The 27,432-nt window shown below is 37.9% G+C and overlaps 1 pseudogene; it reads right to left on the bottom strand.

Moving 5' to 3' along the window:
* The window catches only part of LOC121289309, an 87,452-nt pseudogene extending 60,229 nt beyond the window's left edge, over positions 1–27,223 (bottom strand).
* Positions 27,224–27,432: the final 209 nt, after the last annotated feature.

The raw sequence follows: 27,432 nt of genomic DNA, 5'->3' as shown, positions 1-27,432 counted from the left end.
GGACTGTGTTCCCATTATTATATATTATGTATAACTGTGGGATGTGTCAGTACAGGAGGTGGGATCGTGTGTCCATTATTATATATTATATATAACTGTGGGATGTGTCACTACAGGAGGTGGGACAGTGTGTCCATTATTATATATTCTATATTACTGTGGGATGTGTCAGAACAGTAGGTGGGACTGTGTGTGATTATTATATATTCTCTACAGCTGTGGGATATTTCAGTACAGGAGGTGGGACCATGTGTCCATTGTTATATATTATATCTTACTGTGGGATGTTCAGGATAGGAGGTGGGAGTGTGTGTCCATTAATATATATTCTATATAACTTTAGGATGTGTCAGTACAGGAGGTGGGACCACGTGTCAATTATTATATATTATATATAGCTGTAGGATTTGTCAGTACAGGAGGTGGGACTGTGTGTCCATTATTATATATTCTATATAACTGTGGAATTGTCAGTACAGGAGGTTGGACTGTGTGTCCATTATTATATGTTATATATAACTGTGAGATATGTCAGTACAGGAGGTGGGATGTGTTCCCATTATTATATATTATATATAACTGTGGGATGTGTCAGTACAGGAGGTGGGACTGTGTGTCCATTATTATATATTCTATATAACTGTGGGATTTGTCAGTACAGGAGGTTGGACTGTGTGTCCATTATTATATGTTATATATAACTGTGAGATATGTCAGTACAGGAGGTGGGACGTGTTCCCATTATTATATATTATGTATAACTGTGGTATGTGTCAGTACAGGAGGTGGGACTGGGTCCATTATTATATATTATATATAACTGTGGGATGTGTCAGTACAGGAGTTGGGAGTGTGTGTCCATTATTATATATTCTATATAACTGTGGGATGTTTCGGTACAGGAGGTGGGACTGTGTGTCCATTATTATATATTTTTTGTAACTGTGGGATGTGTCAATACAGGAGGTGGGAGTGGGTGTCCATTATTTTATATTCTATATTACTGTGGGATGTGTCAGTACAGGAGGTGGGACTGTGTGTCCATTATTATATATTCTATATAGCTGTGGGATGTGTCAGTACAGGAGGTGGGACCGTGTGTCCATTGTTATATATTATATCTAACTGTGGGATGTGTCAGGATAGGAGGCGGGAGTGTTTGTCCATTAATATATATTCTATATAACTTTAGGATGTGTCAGTACAGTAGGTGGGACCGCGTGTCCATTATTATATATTATATATAACTGTGGGATGTGTCAGTACAGGAGGTGTGTGTTCATTATTATATATTATATATAACTGTGGGATGTGTCAGTACAGGGGCTGGGAATGTGTGTCCATTATTATATATTCTATATAACAGTAGGATGTGTCAGTACAGATGTGGGACTGTGTGTCCATTATTATATATTCTATATAACTGTGGGATGTATCAGTACAGGAGGTTTTACTTTATGTCCATTATTATATGTTACATATAGCTTTGAGATATGTCAGTACAGGAGGTGGGACTGTGTTTGCATTATTATATATTATATATAACTGTGGGATGTGTGAGTACAGGAGGTGGGACTGTGTGTCCATTATTAAATATTATACATAACTGTGTGATGTGTCAGTACTGGAGGAGGGACTGTGTGTCCATTGTTATACAGTTTATGTAACTGTTGGATGTGTCAGTACAGAGGTGGGAAAGTGTGTCCATTATTATATATTCTATATAACTGTGGGATGTATCAGTACTGGAGGTTGGACTTTGTGTCCATTATTATATGTTATATATAACTGTGGGATGTGTCAGTACAGGAGGTGTGACTGTGTGTCCATTATTAAATATTATACATAACTGTGTGATTTGTCAATACTGGAGGAGGGACTGTGTGTCCATTGTTATATAGTTTATGTAACTGTTGGATGTGTCTGTACAGAGGTGGGACTGTGTGTCCATTATTATATATTCTATATAACTGTGGGATGTATCAGTACTGGAGGTTGGACTGTGTGTCCATTATTATATGTTATATATAACTGTGGGATGTGTCAGTACAGGAGGTGGGACTGTATGTCCATTATTTTATATTCTATGTAACTGTGGGTTGTGTCAGTACAGGAGGTGGGACTGTGTGTCCATTATAAAATATTCTATATAACTGTGGGATGTGTCAGTACAGGATGTGGGACCATGTGTCCATTTTTATATATTATATCTAAATGTGGGATGTGTCAGGATAGGAGGTGGGACTGTGTTCCCATTATTATATATTATGTATAACTGTTGGATGTGTCAGTACAGGAGGTGGGACCGTGTGTCCATTATTATATATTATATATAACTGTAGGATTTGTCAGTACAGGAGGTGGGACTGTGTGTCCATTATTATATATTCTATATAACTGTGGGATTTGTCAGTACAGGAGGTTGGACTGTGTGTCCATTATTATATGTTATATATAACTGTGAGATATGTCAGTACAGGAGGTGGGACGTGTTCCTATTATTATATATTATATATAACTGTGGGATGTGTCAGTACAGGAGGTGGGATTGTGTGTCCATTATTATATATTCTATATAACAGTAGGATGTGTCAGTGCAGGATGTTGTGCTGTGTGTCCATTATTATATATTCTGTAAAGTATGGGATGTGTCAGTACACGAAGTGGGACTGTGTGTCCATTATTAAATATTATACATAACTGTGGGATGTGTCAGTACTGGAGGATGCACTATGTGTCCATTATTATATATTTTATGTAACTGTTCGATGTGTCACTACAGAGGTGGGACTGTGTGTCCATTATTATATATTCTATATAACTGTGGGATGTATCAGTGCAGGAGGTTGGACTGTGTGTCCATTATTATATGTTATATATAACTGTGAGATATGTCAGTACAGGAGGTGGGACTGTGTACGCATTATTATATATTATATATAACTGTGGGATGTGTGAGTACAGGAGGTGCTACTGTGTGTCCTTTATTATATAGTATATATTCTTGTGGGATGTATCAGTACAGGAGGTTGGACTGTGTGTCCATTATTATATATTATATATAACTGTGGGATGTGTCAGTACAGGAGGTGGTGCTGTGTGTCCATTATTATATATTATATATTATTTTTTGATGTGTCAGTACAGGAGGTGGGTCTGTGTGTCCATTATTAAATATTATACGTAACTGTGGGATGTGTCAGTACTGGAACAGGGACTGTGTGTCCATTATTATATATTTTATGTAACTGTTGGATGTGTCAGTACAGAGGTGGGACTGTGTGTCCATTATTATATATTCAATATAACTGTGGGATGTTTCAGTACAGGAGGTTGGACTGTGTGTCCATTATTATATGTTATGAAAACTATGAGATATGTCAGTACAGGAGGAGGGACTGTGTTCCCATAATTACATATTTTATATAACTGTGGGATTTGTCAGTACAGGAGGTGGTGCTTTGTGTCCATTATTATATATTATATATTATTGTGGGATGTGTCAGTACAGGAGGTGGGACTGTGTCCATTATTTTATATTCTATATAACTGTGGGATGCGTCAGTACAGGAGGTGGGAGTGTGTGTCCATTATTATATATTTTATATAACTGTGGGATGTGTCAGTACAGGAGGTGGGACCATGTGTCCATTTTTATATATTATATCTAAATGTGGGATGTGTCAGGATAGGAGGTGGGACTGTGTGTCCATTAATATATGTTATATATAACTGTGAGATTTGTCAGTACAGGAGGTGGGACTGTGTTCCCATTATTATATATTATGATTAACTGTGGGATGTGTCAGTACAGGAGGTGGGACCGTGTGTCCATTATTATATATTATATGTAACTGTGGGATGTGTCACTACAGGAGGTGGGACAGTGTGTCCATTATTATATATTCTATATAACTGTGGGATGTGTCAATACAGGAGGTGGGACTGTGTGTCCATTATTATATATTCTATATAACTGTGGGATGTGTCAGTACAGGAGGTGGGACTGTGTGTACATTATTATATATTCTCTACAGCTTTGGGATGTGTCAGTACAGGAGGTGGAACCCTGTGTCCATTATTATATATTATATATAACTGTGGTATGTGTCAGTACAGGAGGTGGGACAGTGTGTCCATTATTATATGTTCTATATAATTGTGGGATGTGTCATTACAGGAAGTGGGACTGTATGTCCATTATTATATATTTTATATAACTGTGGTATGTGTCAGCAGAGGTCGTGGGACTGGGTCCATTATTATATATTATGTATAACTTTCGGATGTGTCAGTACAGGAGGTGGGACTGTGTGTCCATTATTATATATTCTATATAACTGTGGGATGTGTCGGTACAGGAGGTGGGACTGTATGTCCATTATTATATATTATATATAACTGTGGGATGTGTCAGTACAGGAGGTGGGACAGTGGGTCCAATATTATATATTCTATATAATTGTGGGATGTGTCATTACAGGAGGTGGGACTGTATGTCCATTATTATATATTATATATTACTGTGGGATGTGTCAGTACAGGAGGTGGGACTGGGTCCATTATTATATATTATGTATAACTGTGGGATGTGTCAGTACAGGAGGTGGGACTGTTTGTCCATTATTATATATTCTATATAACTTTGGGATGTGTCGGTACCGTAGGTGGGACTGAGTGTCCATTATCATATATTCTATATAACTGTGGGATGTTTCAGTACAGGAGGTGGGACAGTGTGTCCATTATTATATATTCTATATAATTGTGGGATGTGTCATTACAGGAGGTGGGACTGTATGTCCGATATTATATATTCTATATAACTGTGGGATGTGTCAGTACAGGAGCTGGGACTGGGTCAATTATCATATATTATGCATAACTGTGGGATGTGTCAGCACAGGAGGTTGGACTGTGTGTCCATTATTATATATTCTATATAACTGTGGGATGTTTCGGTACCGGAGGTGGAACTGTGTGCCCATTATCATATATTCTATATAACTTTGGGATGTGTCAGTACAGGAGGTGTGACTGTGTGTCCATTATTATATATTCTATATAACTGTGGGATGTGTCAATACAGGAGGTGAGACTGTGTGTCCATTATTATATATTCTATATAGCTGTGGGATGTGTCAGTACAGGAGGTGGGGCCATGTGTCCATTGTTATATATTATATCTTACTGTGGGATGTGTCAGGATAGGAGGTGGCAGTGTTTGTCCATTAATATATATTCTATATAACTTTAGGATGTGTCAGTACAGGAGGTGGGACTGCGTGTCCAGTATTACATATTATATATAACTGTAGGAGTTGTCAGTACAGGAGGAGGGACTGTGTGTCCATTATTATATGTTATGTATAACTGTGAGATATGTCAGTACAGGAGATGGGACTGTGTTCCCATTATATATTATATATAACTGTGGGATGTGTCAGTACAGGAGGTGGTGCTGTGTGTCCATTATTATATATTCTATATAACAGTAGGATGTGTCAGTAGAGAGGTGGGACTGTGTGTCCATTATTATATATTCTATATAACTGTGGGATGTATCAGTACAGGAGGTAGAACTGTGTGTCCATTATTATATGTTATATATAGCTTTGAGATATGTCAATACAGGAGGTGGGACTGTGTTCCCATTATTATGTATTATATATAACTGTGGGATGTGTGAGTACAGGAGTTGGTGCTGTGTGTCCATTATTATATATTATATATTATTGTGGGATGTGTCACTACAGGAGGTGGGACAGTGTGTCCATTATTATATATTATATATAACTGTGGTATGTGTCAGTACAGGAGGTGGGACTGGGTCCATTATTATATATTATATATAACTGTGGGATGTGTCAGTACAGGAGGTGGGATTGTGTGTCCATTATTATATATTCTATATAACTGTGGAATGTGTCGGTACAGGAGGTGGGACTGAGTTTCCATTGTTATATATTCATTATAACTGTGGGATGTGTCAATACAGGAGGTGGGAGTGTGTGTCCATAATTATATATTCTATATAACTTTGGGATGTGTCAGTACAGGAGGTGGGACTCTGTGTCCATTATTATATATTCTATATAACTGTGGGATGTGTCAGTACAGGAGGTGGGACCGTGTGTCCATTGTTATATATTATATCTAACTGTGGGATGTGTCAGGATAGGAGGCGGGAGTGTTTGTCCATTAATATATATTCTATATAACTGTGGGATGTGTCAGTACAGGAGCTTGGACTGTGTGTCCATTATTATATGTTATATATAGCTTTGAGATATGTCAGTACAGGAGTGGGACTGTGTTCCCATTATTATATATTATATATAACTGTGGGATGTGTGAGTACAGTAGGTGGGACCGCGTGTCTATTATTATATATTATATATAACTGTGGGATGTGTCAGTACAGGAGGTGGAGCTGTGTGTCCATTATTATATATTATATGTAACTGTGGGATGTGTCAGTACAGGGGGTGGGAATGTGTGTCCATTATTATATATTCTATATAACAGTAGGATGTGTCAGTAGAGAGGTGGGACTGTGTGTCCATTATTATATATTCTATATAACTGTGGGATGTATCAGTACAGGAGGTTGGACTGTGTGTCCATTATTATATGTTATATATAGCTTTGAGATATGTCAGTACAGGAGGTGGGACTGTGTTCCCATTATTATATATTATATATAACTGTGGGATGTGTGAGTACAGGAGGTGGTGCTGTGTGTCCATTATTATATATTATATATTATTGTGGGATGTGTCACTACAGGAGGTGGGACAGTGTGTCCATTATTATATATTATATATAACTGTGGGATGTGTCAGTACAGGAGGTGGAGCTGTGTGTCCATTATTATATATTATATGTAACTGTGGGATGTGTCAGTACAGGGGGTGGGAATGTGTGTCCATTATTATATATTCTATATAACAGTAGGATGTGTCAGTAGAGAGGTGGGACTGTGTGTCCATTATTATATATTCTATATAACTGTGGGATGTGTCGGTACAGGAGGTGGGACTGTATGTCCATTATTATATATTATATATAACTGTGGGATGTGTCAGTACAGGAGGTGGGACAGTGGGTCCAATATTATATATTCTATATAATTGTGGGATGTGTCATTACAGGAGGTGGGACTGTATGTCCATTATTATATATTATATAATACTGTGGGATGTGTCAGTACAGGAGGTGGGACTGGGTCCAATATTATATATTCTATATAACTGTGGGATGTATCAGTACAGGAGGTTGGACTGTGTGTCCATTATTATATGTTATATATAGCTTTGAGATATGTCAGTACAGGAGGTGGGACTGTGTTCCCATCATTATATATTCTCTATAACTGTGGGATGTGTCAGTACAGGATGTGGGACCATGTGTCCATTTTTATATATTATATCTAAATGTGGGATGTGTCAGGATAGGAGGTGGGACTGTCTGTCCATTAATATATGTTATATATAACTGTGAGCTTTGTCAGTCCCGGAGGTGGGACTGTGTTCCCAGTATTATATATTATGTATAACTGTGGGATGTGTCAGTACAGGAGGTGGGACCCGGTGTCCATTATTATATATTATATATAACTGTGGTATGTGTCAGTACAGGAGGTGGGACTTTGTGTCCATTATTATATATTCTATATAACTGTGGTATGTGTCAGTACAGGAGGTGGGACTGTGTGTCCATTATTAAATATTCTATATAGCTGTGGGATGTGTCAGTAGAGGAGGTGGGACCCTGTGTCCATTGTTATATATTATATCTAACTGTGGGATATGTCAGGATAGGAGGTGGGACTGTGTATCCATTAATATATGTTATATATAACTGTGAGATTTGTCAGTACAGGAGGTAGGACTGTGTTCCCATTATTATATATTATGTATAACTGTGGGATGTGTCAGTACAGGAGGTGGGACCGTGTGTCCATTATTATATATTATATATAACTGTGGGATGTGTCAATACAGGAGGTGGGACTGTGTGTCCATTATTATATATTCTATATAACGGTGGGATGTGTCAGTACAGTAGGTGGGACTGTGTCTCCATTATTATATATTCTCTGCATCTGTGGGATGTGTCAGTACAGGAGGTGGGAGTGTGTGTCCATTATTATATATTATAAATAACTGTGGTATGTGTCAGTACAGGAGGTGGGACATTGTGTCCATTATTATATATTCTATATAATTGTGGGATGTGTCATTACAGCAGGTGGGACTGTATGTGCATTATTATATATTATTTATAACTGTGGTATGTGTCAGTACAGGAGGTGGGACTGGGTCCATTATTATATATCATGTATAACTGTGGGATGTGTCAGTACAGGAGGTTGGACTGTGTGTCTATTATTATAAATTCTATATATCTGTGGGATGTGTCGGTATAGGAGGTGGGACTGTGTGTCCATTATTATATATTCTTTATCATCTGTGGGATGTGTCAGTACAGGAGGTGGGAGTGTGTGTCCATTATTATATATTTTATGTAACTGTTGGATGTGACAGTAAAGAGGTGGGGCTCTGTGTCCATTAATATATGTTATATATAACTGTGCGATATGTCAGTACAGGAGGTGGGACTGTGTTCCCATTATTATATATTATGTATAACTGTGGGATGTGTCAGTACAGGAGGTGGGACCGTGTGTCCATTATTATATATTATGTATAACTGTGGTATGTGTCAGTACAGGAGGTTTGACAGTGTGTCCATTATTATATATTCTATATAATTGTGGGATGTGTCATTACAGGAGGTGGGACTGTATGTCCATTATTATATATTATATGTAACTGTGGGATGTGTCAGTACAGGAGGTGGGACTGGGTCCATTATTATATTTTCTATATAACTGTGGGATGTGCCAGTACAGGAGGTGGGACTGTGTGTCCATTATTATATATTCTATATAGCTGTGGGATGTGTCAGTAGAGGAGGTGGGACCCTGTGTCCATTGTTATATATTATATCTAACTGTGGGATGTGTCAGGATAGGAGGTGGGAGTGTGTGTCCATTATTATATATTCTATATAACTGTGGGATGTGTCGGTACAGGAGGTGGGACTGTGTGTCCATTATTATATATTCTTTTTAACTGTGGGATGTGTCTATACAGGAGGTGGGAGTGTGTGTCCATTATTATATATTCTATATAACTGTTGGGTGTGTCAGTACAGGAGGTGGTGCTTTGTGTACACTATTATATATTATATATTATTGTGGGATGTGTCAGTACCGGAGGTGGGACTGTGTGTCCATTATTAAATATTATACATAACTGTGGGATGTGTCAGTACTGGAGGAGGGACTCTGTGTCCATTATTATATACTTTTTGTAGCTGTTGGATGTGTCAGTACAGAGGTGGGATTGTGTGTCCATTAATATATGCTATATATAACTGTGGGATTTGTCAGTACAGGAGGTGGGACCGTGTGTCCATTATTATATATTATATATAACGGTGGGATGTGTCACTACAGGAGGTGGGACAGTGTGTCCATTATTATATATTCTATATAACTGTGGGATGTGTCAATACAGGAGGTGGGACTTTGTGTCCATTATTATATATTCTATATAACTGTGGGATGTGACAGTATAGGAGGTGGGACTGTGTGTCCATTGTTATATATTATATCTAACTGTGGGATGTGTCAGGAAAGGAGGTGGGAGTGTGTGTCCATTAATATATATTCTATATAACTTTAGGATGTGTCAGTACAAGAGGTGGGACCATGTGTCCATTTTTATATATTATATCTGACTGTGGGATGTGTCAGGATTGGAGGTTGTACTGTGTGTCCATTAATATATGTTATATATAACTGTTAGATTTATCAGTACCGGAGGTGGGACTGTGTTCCCAGTATTATATATTATGTATAACTGTGGGATGTGACAGTACAGGAGGTGGGACCCGGTGTCCATTATTATATATTATATATAACTGTGGTATGTGTCAGTACAGGAGGTGGGACTTTGTGTCCATTATTATATATTCTACATAACTGTGGTATGTGTCAGTACAGGAGGTGGGACTGTGTGTCCTTTATTATATATACTATATAACTGTGGTATGTGTCAGTACAGGAGGTGGGACTGGGTCCGTTAGTATATATTATGTATAACTGTTGTATGTGTCAGTACAGGAGGTGGGACTGTGTGTCCATTATTATATATTCTATAAAACTGTGGGATGTGTCGGTCAGGAGGTGGGACTGTGTGTCCTTTATTATATATACTATATAACTGTGGTATGTGTCAGTACAGGAGGTGGGACTGGGTCCGTTAGTATATATTATGTATAACTGTTGTATGTGTCAGTACAGGAGGTGGGACTGTGTGTCCATTATTATATATTCTATAAAACTGTGGGATGTGTCGGTCAGGAGGTGGGACTGTGTGTCCATTATTATATATTTTTTGTAACTGTTGGATGTGTCAGTACAGAGGTGGGATTTTGTGTCCATTAATATATATTATATATAACTGTGAGATTTGTCAGTACAGGAGGTGGGACTGTGTTCCCATTATTATATATTATGTATAACTGTGGGATGTGTCAGTACAGGAGGTGGGACCGTGTGTCCATTATTATATATTATATATAACTGTGGGATGTGTCACTACAGGAGGTGGGACATTGTGTCCATTATTATATATTCTATATAACTATGGGATGTGTCAATACAGAAGGTGGGACTGTGTGTCCATTATTATATATTCTATTTAACTGTGGGCTGTGTCAGTACAGTAGGTGGGACCATGTGTCCATTGTTATATATTATTCCTAACTGTGGGATGTGTCAGGATAGGAGGTGGGAGTGTGTGTCCATTAATATATATTCTATATAACTTTAGGATGTGTCAGTACAGGAGGTGGGACCACGTTTCCATTATTATATATTATATATAACTATAGGATGTGTCAGTACAGGAGGTGGGACTGTGTGTCCGTTATTATATGTTATATATAACTGTGAGATATGTCAGTACAGGAGGTGGGACGTGTTACCATTATTATATATTATATATAACTGTGGGATGTGCCAGTACAGGAGGTGGGACACTGTGTCCATTATTATGTATTCTATATCACTGTGGGTTGTGTCAGGATAGGAGGTGGGAGTGTTTGTCCATTAATATATATTCTATATAACTTTAGGATGTGTCAGTACAGGAGGTGGGTCTGCGTGTACATTATTATATATTATATATTACTGTAGGTTGTGTCAGTACAGGAGTTGGTGCTGTGTGTCCATTATTATATATTCTATATAACTGGGATGTGTCAGTACAGGAGGTTTGACTGTGTTTCCATTATTATGTTATATATAACTGTTAGGTATGTCAGTACAGGAGGTGGGACTGTGTTCCCATTATTATATATTATATATAACTGTGGGATGTGTCAATGCAGGGGGTGGGAATGTGTGTCCATTATTATATATTCTATATAACATTATGATGTGTCAGTACAGGAGGTGGGGCTGTGTGTCCATTATTATATATTCTATAAAGTATGGGATGTGTCAGTACAGGAAGTGGGACTGTGTGTCCATTATTAAATATTATACATAACTGTGAGATGTGTCAGTACTGGAGGAGGGACTGTGTGTCCATTATTATATATTCTATATAACTGTGGGATGTATCAGTACAGGAGTTTGTACTGTGTGTCTATTATTACATGTTATATATAACTGTGAGATATGTCAGTACAGGAGATGGGATTGTGTTCCCATTGTTATATATTATATATAATTGTGGGATGTGTCAGTACAGGAGGTGGTGCTGTGTGTCCATTATTATATATTATATATTATTGTGGGATGTGTCAGTACAGGAGGTTGGACTGTGTGTCCATTATTAAATATTATACATAACTGTGGGATGTGTCAGTACTGGAGGAGGGACTGTGTGTCCATTATTATATATTTTTTGTAACTGTTGGATGTGTCAGTACAGAGGTGGGACTGTGTGTCCATTATTATATATTCTATATAACTGTGGGATGTATCAGTACAGGAGGTTGGACTGTGTGTCCATTATTATATGTTATAAAACCTGTGAGATATGTCAGTTCAGGAGGTGGGACTGTGTTCCCATTATTATCTATTATATATAACTGTGGGATGTGTCAGTACAGGAGGTGGTGCTGTGTGTCCATTATTATATATTATATATTATTGTGGGATGTGTCAGTACAGGAGGTGGGACTGTGTGTCCATTATTTTATATTCTATATAACTGTGGGATGTGTCAGTACAGGAGTTGGGACTGTGTCTCCATTATTATATATTCTATATAACTGTGAGATGTGTCAGTACTGGAGGTGGGACTGTGTTCCCAGTATTATATATTATGTATAACTGTGGGATGTGCCAGTACAGGAGGTGGGACCTGGTGTCCATTATTATATATTATATATAACTGTGGTATGTGTCAGTACAGGAGGTGGGACAGTGTGTCCATTGTTATATATTCTATATAATTGTGGGATGTGTCATTACTGGAGGTGGGACTGTATGTCCATTATTATATATTATATATAACTGTGGTATGTGTCAGTACAAGAGGTGGGACTGGGTCCATTATTATATATTATATATAACTGTGGGATGTGTCAGTACAGGAGGTGGGACTTTGTGTCCATTATTATATATTCTATATAACTGTGGGATGTGTCAGTACAGGAGGTGGCACTGTGTGTCCATTATTATATATTTTTTGTAACTGTTGGATTTGTCAGTACAGAGGCGGGATTGTGTGTCCATTAATATATGCTATATATAACAGTGAGATTTGTCAGTACAGGAGGTGGGACTGTGTTCCCATTATTATATATTATGTATAACTGTGGGATGTGTCAGTACAGGCGGTGGGACCGTGTGTCCATCATTATATATTATATATAACTGTGGGAAGTGTCACTACAGGAGGTGGGACAATGTGTCCATTATTATATATTCTATATAACTGTGGGATGTGTCAATACAGGAGGTGGGAGTGTGTGTCCATTATTATATATTCTATGTAACTGTGGGATGTGTCAGTACAGGAGGTGGGACTGTGTGTCCATTATTATATATTCTCTATAGCTGTGGGATGTGTCAGTACAGGAGGTGGGACCATGTGTCCATTGTTATATATTATATCTAACTGTGGGATGTGTCAGGATAGGTGGTGGGAGTGTGTGTCCATTAATATATATTCTATATAACTTTAGGATGTGTCAGTACAGGAGGTGGGACCACGTTTCCATTATTATATATTATATATAACAGTAGGATGTGTCAGTACAGGAGTTTGGACTGTGTGTCCATTATTATACGTTATATATAACTGTGAGCTATGTCAGTACAGGAGGTGGGACGTGTTCCCATTATTATATATTATATATAACTGTGGGATTTGTCAGTCCAGGAGGTGGGACTGTGTGTCAATTATTATATATTCTATATAACTGTGGGATGTTTCAGGATAGGAGGTGGGAGTGTTTGTCCATTAATATATATTCTATATAACTTTTGGATGTGTCAGTACAGGAGGTGGGACTGCGTGTGCATTATTATATATTATATATAACTGTAGGATGTGTCAGTACAGGAGGTTGGACTATGTGTCCATTATTATATATTCGATATAACTGGGATGTGTCAGTACGCGAGGTTGGACTGTGTTTCCCTTATTATGTTATATATAACTGTTAGATATGTCAGTACAGGAGGTGGGACTGTGTTCCCATTATTATATATTATATATAACTGTGGGATGTGTCAGTACAGGGGGTGGGACTTTGTGTCCATTATTATATATTCTATATAACAGTAGGATGTGTCAGTACAGGAGGTGGGGCTCTGTGTCCATTATTATATATTCTATAAAGTATGGGATGTGTCAGTACAGGAAGTGGGACTGTGTGTCCATTATTTAATATTATACATAACTGTGGGATGTGTCAGTACTGGAGGAGGGACTGTGTGTCTATTATTATATATTCTGTAAAACTGTGGGATTTATCAGTACAGGAGGTTGGACTGTGTGTCCATTATTATATGTTATATATAACTGTGAGATATGTCAGTACAGGAGATGGGACTGTGTTCCCATTATTATATATTATATATAACTGTGGGATGTGTCAGTACAGGAGGTGGTGCTGTGTGTCCATTATTATATATTATATATTATTATGGGATGTGTCAGTACAGGAGGTGGGACTGTGTGGCCAATATTAAATATTATACATAACTGTGGGATGTGTCAGTACTGGAGGAGGGACTGTGTGTCCATTATTATATATTTTATGTAACTGTTGGATGTGTCAGTACAGAGATGGGACTGTGTGTCCATTATTATATATTCTATATAACTGTGGGATGTATCAGTACAGGAGGTTGGACTGTGTGTCCATTATTATATGTTATAAAAACTTTGAGATATGTCAGTACAGGAGGTGAGCCTGTGTTCCCATTATTATATATTATATATAACTGTGGGATGTGTCAGTACACGAGGTGGTGCTGTGTGTCCATTATTATGTATTATATATTATTGTGGGATGTTTCAGTACAGGAGGTGGGACTGTGTGTCCATTATTTTATATTCTATATAATTGTGGGTTGTGTCAGTACAGGAGGTGGGACTGTGTGTCCATTATTATATATTCTATATAACTGTGGGATGTGTCATTACAGGAGGTGGGACCATGTCTCCATTTTTATATATTATATCTGACTGTGGGATGTGTCAGGATAGGAGGTGGTACTGTGTGTCCATTAATATATGTTATATATAACTGTGAGATTTGTCAGTACAGGAGGTGGGACTGTGTTCCCAGTATTATATATTATGTATAACTGTGGGATGTGTCAGTACAGGAGGTGGGACCCTGTGTCCATTATTATATATTATATATAACTGTGGTATGTGTCAGTACTGGAGGTGGGACTGTGTGTCCATTATTATATATTCTATATAATTGTGGAATGTGTCATTACAGGAGATGGGACTGTATGTCCATTATTATATATTATATATAACTGTGGTATGTGTCAGTACAGGAGGTGGGACTGGGTCCATTATTATATATTATGTATAACTGTGGGATGTGTCAGTACAGGAGGTGGGACTGTGTGTCCATTAGTATATATTCTATATAACTGTGGGATATGTCGGTCAGGAGGTGGGACTGTGTGTCCATTATTATATATTCTTCATAACTGTGGGATGTGTCAATACAGGAGGTGGGAGTGTGTGTCCATTATTATATATTCTATATAACTGTGGGGTGTGTCAGTACAGGAGGTGGTGCTGTGTGTACACCATTATATATTATATATTATTGTGGGATGTGTTAGTACAGGAGGTGGGACTGTGTGTCCATTATTAAATATTATACATAACTGTGGGATGTGTCAGTACTGGAGGAGGGACTATGTGTCCATTATTATATATTTTTTGTAACTGTTGGATGTGTCAGTATGGAGGTGGTATTTTGTGTCCATTAATATATGTTATATATAACTGTGAGATTTGTCAGCACAGGAGGTGGGACTGTCTTCCCATTATTATATATTATGTATAACTGTGGGATGTGTCAGTACAGGAGGTGGGACCGTGTGTCCATTATTATATATTGTATATAACTGTGGGATTTGTCAATACAGGAGGTGGGACTGTGTGTCCATTATTATATATTCTATATAACTGTGGGATGTGTCAGTACAGTAGGTGGGACCATGTGTCCATTGTTATATATTATATCTAATTGTGGGATGTGTCAGGATAGGAGGTGGGAGTGTGTGTCCATTAATATATATTCTATATAACTTTAGGATGTGTCAGTACAGGAGGTTGGACCACGTTTCCATTTTTATATATTATATATAACTGTAGGATGTGTCAGTTCAGGAGGTGGGACCTTGTGTCCATTATTATATTTTCTATATAACTGGGATTTTCAGTACAGGAGGTTGGACTGTGTGTCCATTATTATGTGTTATATATAACTGTGAGATATGTCAGTACAGGAGGTGGGACGTGTTCCCATTATTATATATTATATGTAACTGTGGGATGTGTCAGTACAGGAGATGGGACTGTGTGTCCATTATTATATATTCTATATCACTGTGGGTTGTGTCAGGATAGGAGGTGGGAGTGTTTGTCCATTAATATATATTCTATATAACTTTAGGATGTGTCAGTACAGGAGGTGGGACTGCGTGTCCATTATTATATATTATATATAACTGTAGGATGTTTCAGTACAGGAGGTGGTGCTGTGTGTCCATTATTATATATTCTATATAACTGGGATGTGTCAGTAGAGGAGGTTTGGCTGTGTTTCCATTATTATGTTATATATAACTGTTAGATATGTCAGTACAGGAGGTGGGACTGTGTTCCCATTATTATATATTATGTTTAACCGTGGGATGTGTCAGTGCAGGGGGTGGGACTGTGTGTCCATTATTATATATTCTATATAACAGTAGGATGTGTCAGTACAGGAGGTGGGGCTGTGTGTCCATTATTATATATTCTATAAAGTATGGGATGTGTCAGTACAGGAAGTGGGACTGTGTGTCCATTATTAAATATTATACATAACTGTGAGATGTGTCAGTACTGGAGGAGGGACTGTGTGTCCATTATTATATATTCTATATAACTGTGGGATGTATCAGTACAGGAAGGTGGACTGTGTGTCTATTATTACATGTTATATATAACTGTGAGATATGTCAGTACAGGAGATGGGATTGTGTTCCCATTATTATATATTATATATAACTGTGGGATGTGTCAGTACTGGAGGAGGGACTGTGTGTCCATTATTATATATTTTTTGTAACTGTTGGATGTGTCAGTACAGAGGAGGGACTGTGTGTCCATTATTATATATTCTATGTAAATGTGGGATGTATCAGTACAGGAGTTTGGACTGTGTGTCCATTATTATATGTTATAAAACCTGTGAGATATGTCAGTTCAGGAGGTGGGACTGTGTTCCCATTATTATATATTATATATAACTTTGGGATGTGTCAGTACAGGAGGTGATGCTGTGTGTCCATTATTATATATTATATATTATTGTGGGATGTGTCAGTACAGGAGGTGGGACTGTGTGTCCATTATTTTATATTCTATATAACTGTGGGATGTGTCAGTACAGGAGTTGGGACTGTGTGTCCATTATTATATATTCTATATAACTGTGGGATGTGTCGGTACAGGAGGTGGGACTGTGTGTCCATTATTATATATTTTTTGTAACTGTGGGATGTGTCAGTACAGGAGTTGGGACTGTGTGTCCATTATTATATATTATGTATAACTGTGGGATGTGTCAGTACAGGAGGTGGGACCGTGTGTCCATTATTATATATTATATATATCTGTGGGATGTGTCAGTACAGGAGGTGGGACTGTGTGTCCATTATTATATATTCTATATAACTGTGGGATGTGTCGGTACAGGAGGTGGGACTGTGTGTCCATTATTATATATTTTTTGTAACTGTTGGATGTGTCAGTACAGAGGTGGGATTGTGTGTCCATTAATATGTGCTATATATAACTGTGAGATTTGTCAGTACAGGAGGTGGGACTGTGTTCCCATTATTATATATTATGTATAACTGTGGGATGTGTCAGTACAGGAGGTGGAACCGTGTGTCCATTATTATATATTATATATAACTGTGGGATGTGTCACTACAGGAGGTGGGACAGTGTGTCCATTATTATATATTCTATATAACTGTGGGATGTGTCATTACAGGAGGTGGGAGTGTGTGTCCATTATTATATATTCTATTTAACTGTGGGATGTGTCAGTACTGGAGGTGGGACTGTGTCCCCATTATTATATATTCTCTATAGCTGTGGGATGTGTCAGTACAGGAGGTGGGACCATGTGTCCATTGTTATATATTATATCTAACTGTGGGATGTTTCAGGATAGGAGGTGGGCGTGTGTGTCCATTAATATATATTCTATATAACTTTAGGATGTGTCAGTACAGGAGGTGGGACCACGTTTCCATTATTATATATTATATATAACAATAGGATGTGTCAGTACAGGAGGTGGGACTGTGTGTCCATTATTATATATTCTATATGACTGGGATTTGTCAGTACAGGAGTTTGGACTGTGTGTCCATTATTATATGTTATATATAACTGTGAGATATGTCAGTAGAGGAGGTGGGACGTGTTCCCATTATTATATATTATATATAACTGTGGGATTTGTCAGTACAGGAGGTGGGACTGTGTGTCCATTATTATATATTCTATATAACTGTGGGATGTTTCAGGATAGGAGGTGGGAGTGTTTGTCCATTAATATATATTCTATATAACTTTAGGATGTGTCAGTACAGGAGGTGGGACTGCATGTGCATTATTATATATTATATATAACTGTAGGATGTGTCAGTACAGGAGGTGGGTCTATGTGTCCATTATTATATATTCTATATAACTGGGATGTGTCAGTACGGGAGGTTGGACTGTGTTTCCCTTATTATGTTATATATAACTGTTAGATATGTCAGTACAGGAAGCGGGACTGTGTTCCCATTATTATATTTTATATATATCCGTGGGATGTGTCAGTACAGGGGGTCGGACTTTGTGTCCATTATTATATACTGTATATAACAGTAGGATGTTTCAGTACAGGAGGTGGGGCTGTGTGTCCATTATTATATATTCTATAAAGTATGGGATGTGTCAGTACAGGAAGTGGGACTGTGTGTCCATCATTAAATATTATACATAACTGTGGGACGTGTCAGTACTGGAGGAGGGACTGTGTGTCCATTATTATATATTCTATATAACTGTTGGATTTATCAGTACAGGAGGTTGGACTGTGTGTCCATTATTATATGTTATATATAACTGTGAGATATGTCAGTACAAGAGATGGGACTGTGTTCCCATTATTATATATTATATATAACTGTGGGATGTGTCAGTACAGGAGGTGGTGCTGTGTGTCCATTATTATATATTATATATAACTGTGGGATGTGTCAGTACAGGAGGTGGGACTGTGTGTCCATTATTATATATTCTATATAACTGTGGGATGTGTCGGTACAGGAGGTGGGACTGTGTGTCCATTATTATATATTTTTTGTAACTGTTGGATGTGTCAGTACAGAGGTGGGATTGTGTGTCCATTAATATGTGCTATATATAACTGTGAGATTTGTCAGTACAGGAGGTGGGACTGTGGTCCCATTATTATATATTATGTATAACTGTGGGATGTGTCAGTACAGGAGGTGGGACCGTGTGTCCATTATTATATATTATATATAACTGTGGGATGTGTCACTACAGGAGGTGGGACAGTGTGTCCATTATTATATATTCTATATAACTGTGGGATGTGTCAATACAGGAGGTGGGAGTGTGTGTCCATTATTATATATTCTATTTAACTGTGGGATGTGTCAGTACTGGAGGTGGGACTGTGTCCCCATTATTATATATTCTCTATAGCTGTGGGATGTGTCAGTACAGGAGGTGGGACCATGTGTCCATTGTTATTTTTTATATCTAACTGTGGGATGTGTCAGGATAGGAGGTGGGCGTGTGTGTCCATTAATATATATTCTATATAACTTTAGGATATGTCAGTACAGGAGGTGGGACCACGTTTCCATTATTATATATTATATATAACAGTAGGATGTGTCAGTACAGGAGGTGGGACTGTGTGTCTATTATTATATATTCTATATAACTGGGATTTGTCAGTACAGGAGTTTGGACTGTGTGTCCATTATTATATGTTATATATAACTGTGAGATATGTCAGTAGAGGAGGTGGGACGTGTTCCTATTATTATATATTATATATAACTGTGGGATTTGTCAGTACAGGAGGTGGGACTGTGTGTCCATTATTATATATTCTATATAACTGTGGGATGTTTCAGGATAGGAGGTGGTAGTGTTTGTCCATTAAAAGATATTCTATATAACTTTAGGATGTGTCAGTACAGGAGGTGGGACTGCATGTGCATTATTATATATTATATATAACTGTAGGATGTGTCAGTACAGGAGGTGGGTCTATGTGTCCATTATTATATATTCTATATAACTGGGATGTGTCAGTACGGGAGGTTGGACTGTGTTTCCCTTATTATGTTATATATAACTGTTAGATATGTCAGTACAGGAGGCGGGACTGTGTTCCCATTATTATATTTTATATATAACCGTGGGATGTGTCAGTACAGGGGGTTGGACTTTGTGTCCATTATTATATATTCTATATAACAGTAGGATGTTTCAGTACAGGAGGTGGGGCTGTGTGTCCATTATTATATATTCTATAAAGTATGGGATGTGTCAGTACAGGAAGTGGGACTGTGTGTGCATCATTAAATATTATACATAACTGTGGGACGTGTCAGTACTGGAGGAGGGACTGTGTGTCCATTATTATATATTCTATATAACTGTTGGATTTATCAGTACAGGAGGTTGGACTGTGTGTCCATTATTATATGTTATATATAACTGTGAGATATGTCAGTACAAGAGATGGGACTGTGTTCCCATTATTATATATTATATATAACTGTGGGATGTGTCAGTACAGGAGGTGGTGCTGTGTGTCCATTATTATATATTATATATTATTGTGGGATGTGTCAGTACAGGAGGTGGGACTGTGTGTCCAATATTAAATATTATACATAACTGTGGGATGTGTCAGTACAGGAGGTGGGACTTGGTCCATTATTATATATTATATACTACTGTGGGATGTGTCAGTACAGGAGGTGGGACTTTGTGTCCACTATTATATATTCTATATAACTGTGGTATGTGTCAGTACAGGAGGTGGGACTGTGTGTCCATTATTATATATTTTATGTAACTGTTGGATGTGTCAGTACAGAGATGGGAATGTGTGTCCATTATTATATATTCTATATAACTGTGGGATGTATCAGTACAGGAGGTTGGACGGTGTGTCCATTATTATATGTTATAAAAACTGTGAGATATGTCAGTACAGGAGGTGGGACTGTGTTCCCATTATTATATATTATATATAACTGTGGGATGTGTCAGTACAGGAGGTGGTTCTGTGTGTCCATTATTATGTATTATATATTATTGTGGGATGTGTCAGTACAGGAGGTGGGACTTTGTGTCCATTATTTTATATTCTATATAACTGTGGGATGTGTCAGTACAGGAGGTGGGACCATGTCTCCATTGTTATATATTATATCTGACTGTGGGATGTGTCAGGATAGGAGGTGGTACTGTGTGTACGTTAATATATGTTATATATAACTGTGAGATATGTGAGTACAGGAGGTGGGACTGTGTTCCCAGTATTATATATTATGTATAACTGTGGTATGTGTCAGTACAGGAGGTGGGACAGTGTGTCCATTATTTTATATTTTATATAATTATGGGATGTGTCATTACAGGAGGTGGGACTGTATGTCCATTATTATATATTATGTATAACTGTGGTATGTGTCAGTACAGGAGGTGGGACTTGGTCCATTATTATATATTATATACTACTGTGGGATGTGTCAGTACAGGAGGTGGGACTGCGTGTCCATTGTTATATATTATATATAACTGTAGGATGTGTCAGTACAGGACGTTGGGACTGTGTGTCCATTATTATATATTCTATATAACTGGGATGTGTCAGTACAGGAGGTTGGACTGTGTGTCCATTATTATATGTTATATATAACTGTTAGATATGTCAGTACAGGAGGTGGGACTATGTTCCCATTATTATATATTATATATAACCGTGGGATGTGTCAGAACTGGGGGTGGGACTGTGTGTCCATTATTATATATTCTATATAACAGTAGGATGTGTCAGTACAGAAGGTGGGTCTGTGTGTCCATTATTCTATATTCTATTAAGTATGGGATGTGTCAGTACAGGAAGTGGGACTGGGTGTCCATTGTTAAATATTATACATAACCGTGGGATGTGTCAGTACTGGGGGTGGGACTTTGTTCCCATTATTATATATTATATATAACTGTGGGATGTATCAGTACAGGAGGTTGGACTGTGTGTCCATTATTATATGGTATAAAAACTGTGAGATATGTCAGTATAGGAGGTGGGACTGTGTTCCCATTAGTATATATTATATATAACTGTGGGATGTGTCAGTACAGGAGTTGGTGCTGTGTGTCCATTATTATATATTGTATATTATTGTGGGATGTGTCAGTACAGGAGGTGGGACTATGTGTCCATTATTATATATTCTATATAACTGTGGGCTGTTTCAGTACAGGAGGTGGGACCATGTGTCCATTTTTATATATATTATATCTGACTGTTGGATGTGTCAGGATAGGAGGTGGTACTGTGTATCCATTAATATATGTTATATATAACTGTGAGATTTGTCAGTACAGGAGGTGGGACTGTGTTCGCAGTATTATATATTATGTATAACTGTGGGATGTGTCAGTGCAGGAGGTTGGACCCGGTGTCCATTATTATATATTGTATATAATTGTGGAATGTGTCATTACAGGAGGTGGGACTGTATGTCCATTATTATATATTATATATAACTGTGGGATGTGTCAGTACAGGAGGTGGGACTGGGTCCATTATTATATATTATGTATAACTGTGGGATGTGTCAGTACAGGAGGTAGGACTGTGTGTCCATTATTATATATTGTATATAACTGTGGGATGTGTCGGTCAGGAGGTGGGACTGTGTTTCCATTATTATATATTCTTTATAACTGTGGGATGTGTCAATACAGGAGGTGGGAGTGTGTGTCCATTATTATATATTCTATATAACTGTGGGGTGTGTCAGTACAGGAGGTGGTGCTGTGTGTACACCATTATACATTATATATTACTGTGGGATGTGTCAGTACAGGATGTGGGACTGTGTGTCCATTATTAAATATTATACATAACTGTGGGATGTGTCAGTACTGGAGGAGGGACTGTGTGTCCATTATTATATATTTTTTGTAACTGTTGGATGTGTCAGTACAGAGGTGGGATTGTGTGTCCATTAATATATGTTATATCTAACTGTGAGATTTGTCAGTGCAGGAGGTGGGACTGTGTTCCCATTATTATATATTATGTATAACTGTAGGATGTGTCAGTACAGGAGGTGGGACCGTGTGTCCATTATTATATACTATATATAACTGTGGGATGTGTCACTACAGGAGGTGGGACAGTGTGTCCATTATTATATATTCTATATAACTGTGGGATGTGTCAATACAGGAGGTTGGACTGTGTTTCCATTATTATATATTCTATATAACTGTGGGATGTGTCAGTACAGTAGGTGGGACCATGTGTCCATTGTTATATATTATATCTAACTGTACGATGTGTCAGGATAGGAGGTGGGAGTGTGTGTCCATTAATATATATTCTATATAACTTTAGGATGTGTCAGTACAGGAGGTGGGACCACGTTTCCATTATTATATATTGTATATATCTGTAGGATGTGTCAGTACAGGAGGTGGGACTGTGTGTCCATTATTATATATTCTATATAACTGGGGTTTGTCAGTACAGGAGGTGGGACTGTGTGTCCATTATTATACATTCTATATCACTGTGGGTTGTGTCAGGATAGGAGGTGGGAGTGTTTGTCCATTAATATATATTCTATATAACTTTAGGATGTGTCAGTACAGGAGGTGGGACTGCGTGTCCATTATTACATATTATATATAACTGTGGGATGTGTCAGTACAGGAGGTGGTGCTGTGTGTCCATTATTATATATTCTATATAACTGGGATGTGTCAGTACAGGAGTTTTGACTGTGTTTCCATTATTATGTTATATATAACTGTTAGATATGTCAGTACAGGAGGTGGGACTGTGTTCCCATTATTATATATTATATATAACCGTGGGATGTGTCAGTACAGGGGGTGGGACTGTGTTTCCATTATTATATATTCTATATAACAGTAGGATGTGTCATTACAGGAGGTGGGGCTGTGTGTCCATTATTATATATTCTATAAAGTATGGGTTGTGTCAGTACAGGAAGTTGGACTGTGTGTCCATTATTAAATATTATACATAACTGTGAGATGTGTCAGTACTGGAGGAGGGACTGTGTGTCCATTATTATATATTCTATATAACTGTGGGATGTATCAGTACAGGAGGTTGGACTGTGTGTCTATTATTATATGTTATATATAACTGTGAGATATGTCAGTACAGGAGATGGGATTGTGTTCCCATTATTATATATTATATATAACTGTAGGATGTGTCAGTACAGGAGGTGGGACTATGTGTCCATTATTATATATTCTATATAACTGTGGGATGTATCAGTACAGGAGGTTGGACTGTGTGTCCATTATTATATGTTATAAAAGCTTTGAGATATGTCTGTACAGGAGGTGGGACTGTGTTCCCATTATTATATATTATATATAACTGTGGGATGTGTCAGTAAAGGAGGTGGTGCTGTGTGTCCATTATTATGTTTTATATATTATTGTGGGATGTGTCAGTACAGGAGGGGGGACTGTGTGTCCATCATTATATATGCTATATAACTGTGGGATGTGTCAGTACAGGAGGTGTGACCATGTGTCCATTTTTATATATTATATCTGACTGTGGGATGTGTCAGGATAGGAGGTTGTCCTGTGTGTCCATTAATATATGTTATATATAACTGTGAGTTTTGTCAGTACAGGAGGTGGGACTGTGTTCCCAGTATTATATATTATGTATAACTGTGGGATGTGTCAGTACAGGAGGTGGGACCCTGTGTCCATTATTATATATTATATATAACTGTGGTATGTGTCAGTACAGGAGGTGGGACTGTGTGTCCATTATTATATATTCTATATAATTGTGGGATGTGTCATTACAGGAGGTGGGACTGTATGTCCATTATTATATATTATATATAACTGTGGTATGTGTCAGTACAGGAGGTGGGACTGGGTCCATTATTATATATTATGTATAACTGTGGGATGTGTCAGGATAGGAGGTGGGACTGTGTGTCCATTATTATATATTCTATATAACTTTGGGATGTGTCGGTACAGGAGGTGGGACTGTGTGTCCATTATTATATATTCTTTATAACTGTGGGATGTGTCAATACAGGAGGTGGGACTGTGTGTCCATTATTATATATTCTATATAACTATGGGATGTGTCAGAACAGGAGGTGGGAATGTGTGTCCATTGTTATAAATTATATCTAACTGTGGGATGTGTTAGGATAGAAGGTGGGAGTGTGTGTCCATTAATATATATTCTATATAACTTTTGGATGTTTCAGTACAGGAGGTGGGACCGCGTGTCCATTATTATATATTATATATAACTGTAGGATGTGTCAGTACAGGAGGTGGGACTGTGTGTCCATTATTATATATTCTGTATAACTAGGATGTGTCAGAACAGGAGGTTGGACTGTGTCTCCATTATTACATGTTATATATAACTGTGAGATATGTCAATACAGGAGGTGGGACGTGTTCCCACTATTATATATTATATATAACTGTGGGATGTGTCAGTACAGGAGGTGGGACTGTGTGTCCTTTATTATATATTCTATATAACGTTAGGATGTGTCAGTACAGGAGGTGGTGCTGTGTGTCCATTATTATATATTCTATAAAGTATGGGATGTGTCAGTACAGGAAGTGGGACTGTGTGTCCATTATTAAATATTATACATAACTGTGGGATGTGTCAGTACTGGAGGAGGGACTATGTGTCCATTATTATATATTTTATGTAACTGTTGGATGTGTCAGTACAGAGTTGGGACTGTGTGTCCAGTATTATATTTTCTATATAACTGTGGGATGTATCAGTACAGGAGGTTGGACTGTGTGTCCATTATTATATGTTACATATAACTGTGAGATATGTCAGTACAGGAGGTGGGACTGTGTTCCCATTATTATATATTATATATAACTGTGGGATGTGTCAGTACAGGAGGTGGTGCTGTGTGTCCATTATTATATATTATATATTATTGTGGGATGTGTCAGTACAGGAGGTGGGTCTGTGTGTCCATTATTATGTATTCTATATAACTGTGGGATGTGTCAGTACAGGAGGTGGTACCATGTGTCCATTTTTATATATTATATCTAACTGTGGGATGTGTCAGTATAGGAGGTGGGAGTGTGTGTCCATTAATATATGTTCTATATAAATTTAGGATGTGTCAGTACAGGAGGTGGGACCGTGTATCCATTATTATATATTATGTATGACTGTGGGATTTGTCAGTACAGGAGGTTGGAATGTGTGTCCATTATTATATGTTATATATAACTGTGAGATATGTCAGTACAGGAGGTGGGACTGTGTTCCCATTATTATATATTATATATAACTGTGGGATGTGTCAGTACAGGAGGTGGTGCTGTGTGTCCATTATTATATACTCTATATATTTGTGGGATGTGCCAGTACTGGAGGTGGGACGGTGTGTCCATTATTATATATTCTATATAACTGTTGGATGTGTCAGTACAGGAGGTGGGTCTCTGTGTATTGAGGTTTTTGTCAGGCTCTGAATCACTGTGTAGGGGAAGCTGGAACCTTGCTGACAGTAATAATAAGCGACATCCTCATTCTGTACATTGCTGATTGTCAGGGTGAATTGAGTGCCAGTTCCAATGCCGGTGAATCGCTTGGATGTTCCTGTGAATCGAGTTGTTGCTTCATAGATCAGGAGAGTTGGTTTCTGTCCTTCTCGCTGCTGGTACCAAGCAACGTAGTTGCTAACAGACTGACTGGCTGTACAGGTGATGGTGGCGGTCTGGCCCAGGCTCACTGACACCAGGGGAGACTGGGTCATGGTGATGTCACCACTGATACCTGAGGGGTAATAGAGAAACAGAATGAAGTATGAACTGTCACACAAAGAGCCTGTCAAATGAGATATTGTTAGAGACAGTGACCATTCCTCTGCTTTCAGCATTTTCCCTTCAATCACAAGTCAGTCGAATTGGATGGAAATGGAAAGCAGGAAAATATTCACGGTGGAAGGAGAGAGATTTGTACCTGCGCTGCAGAATGCCAGAGGCCAGATCAGCTGGATGGCTGAAATCATGGTGTCTGCTCCTGTCCCTGTGCCTGGTCACTGATAAACTCTCCCTTCACTGGGCTCTGCTTTATAAAGTTGCAGCCTGTCAGAGTCTCACTGGCTGTTCCTCAGTATGTAAATGGTATCACCCAGAGAAAACCACGTCAGCACCTTTCACTTCCTCTTCAACTCTCTCCCTCCCTCTCCTTGCACTTGTCTCTCATTGTCTGCCTCTC

The sequence above is a fragment of the Carcharodon carcharias genome, chromosome 16 (assembly GCF_017639515.1).
Source record: "Carcharodon carcharias isolate sCarCar2 chromosome 16, sCarCar2.pri, whole genome shotgun sequence".
Lineage (NCBI taxonomy): Eukaryota > Metazoa > Chordata > Chondrichthyes > Lamniformes > Lamnidae > Carcharodon > Carcharodon carcharias.
The sequence above is the reverse complement of the archived record's forward strand: the minus strand, read 5'-3'. Positions and strand labels throughout refer to the sequence as shown.